The sequence below is a fragment of the Olea europaea genome, chromosome 14 (assembly GCF_002742605.1).
Source record: "Olea europaea var. sylvestris chromosome 14, O_europaea_v1, whole genome shotgun sequence".
Taxonomy (NCBI): domain Eukaryota; kingdom Viridiplantae; phylum Streptophyta; class Magnoliopsida; order Lamiales; family Oleaceae; genus Olea; species Olea europaea.
This window is the reverse complement of record NC_036250.1, coordinates 3133425-3135723: the sequence shown is the minus strand read 5'-3', so window position 1 is coordinate 3135723 and position 2299 is coordinate 3133425.

The following is a 2299-nucleotide window of genomic DNA, read 5'->3' as shown; positions in this document are numbered from 1 at the left end:
ACTTTCCCTTATCGAACATGCATATAGATTTATCAAGTTATATCATTTTAGACTAGGGTTGGACAAAACTCTCGAACCGAACCGACCGAACCGAACCCGAACCGAACAGAACCGAACCCGACGGTTCTTCTCATGTTAAATACCCGAACGGGTATTTGAATCAGGAACCGACAGATATGGTTCGGTTCTCGATTCTAGGTCAAGACCCGAAGAACCGAATAAGAACCGAATCTCTGTAATTTTTTTAATTAATTTATTTTAAATAAGTAAAATTATTATTTTTTAAATAAATTTGTTAACTAGTTAATTTAGTTCAAACCACAAAATATGATTTTCTTATTTCTAATATTCAGTTCAAAATCGACTTAATCAAATTGACCTCAATTTTATCGAAATCTGTTATTCTATTGTAGTGTCGTTTCTACCGAAAAAATCGAATTAAAACTCTACAACATCTCTCTTAATTATTTTGAACTCGCTATCTTTCTCTTTCTGTGATTTTAATAATCAAATTTATGAAGAATTCAGCAAAGAGAGACGTGAAACATATAAGATTGAACTACGTTATTCTGTAAGAGCTAATATTAAATGTATCATTAATTAAATTAACGTAACTTTGTATATATTAAAAAATTTAATTATAATACGGAATCGAACCGGATCGAACCAAATCGAACGGAACCGAACTCGAACGGTTCCGTAATTAAATTTGGACCCGACGGTTCCACTTACTAAATACCCGAAAATTTCAGATCGGTTCGGTTCTCGTTAGAACCGAACCGAACTGGACCATGTCCAGCCCTATTTTAGACAATCAAGTTCTGTGACAAAACTTCAGGATTATGCATGTTATTAATGTTATGAGAGTCTGGTTAAGTTACAAAAATCAGGTCCGGTTAACTTACAAAAATCAGGTTATAGATTAACAAATATTTCCAAAGAATTCAATGGAACAAAGATTTCACCATTGAACCACTATTGTTTAAACCATAGCATTCAATACATAAAATGACAACTTGCTCGTTTATTATTAAAGAAATAATTGTGCATGGCAATGTAGTTATACTTGGGAATATGGCTCATCTATCTTCAATACATTCTCCAATTTCATTATTTATGACCAAAATAAGCTTTAAAACGTTTATTTGCCTTTAACTTAACTATAACAATTGTATAAATGAAGTGGTAAAAAAATTACATGATTTGAGGAAACAAAAGGAACTTTAAAAATCTGTAAAGAAAAGAATTAAATGCCAAAAGAGAAGTATAAAGTTTCATTAAAATAAGAAAGTAGCACTATATATATACACACACACACACTTTACAAACATATGAATATACACTTTATAAGACAGAAGCACTATATATATATATATAGATACACTTTACAAACAATATGAATATAATTAGAACTTTCAAGCATACTGCATCACAACAAAATAAGGAAGTAGTTTCTAAAGGAACAAAGCATTTGAGCCATAACCTTAATAAAAGTTAAGAATGAAAGTACTTTATATTGCCAACCACCAACAACAAAGACATCAAGAGAACAGCCATTGACAGCGAAAAAGCCATATGCTTCTTGAATGGTCAACCCAACTTTAGCCAGTTAAGAAGTCAGCTGCAAGGTTCAGTTAAATAGTTTAGTTCAAGGCCAAAACTCACTCTCCAACCTATATTGACAAGCAAAATATGTATGCAAAGGGAATATATAGATAAATCCCCTCACAACCCAAGGTCGTGTATTAACAATTGCTTAGGTTTACAATGTCATATATTCCTAGAAGAAGTGACATTTACTAAAACAATTATGCTTATATTTGAGAACCAGAACATGGATTTACCATGCCATTTGTGACGTTGTACTATTCTTGAAAATTTACAAACAAATTACATTTTAAAACTTTTTTACTATAATATGATATGAAATGGACCATTATGTTCACTATCCATTATAAAGAGGATACTTAATCAAAATAGTTTTTCTATATTCCCACCACAATTAACCTCAGAAAAATTAAAACTATTACATTCATCAAGCAATTACCTCATATTTGTTTTTATGTATGATCATTCCATGCTTCGGCTCCCTTATACAACCTCTATTTTCTATGCCTATCTAAATATTCCATAGATTATTTGTGTATTTCTCTCCTGCACAGGTTTTGAGCTTCGTTTCTTCTGGGCATATAACTTTCACAGCATATAACTTTCATTGCCTCTAATTCTAAAGTTCATTTTTCGTTAATGCTATCAATCATGAATTTGAGCATAAGATGCAGCGGTGTCCATTTAGAAA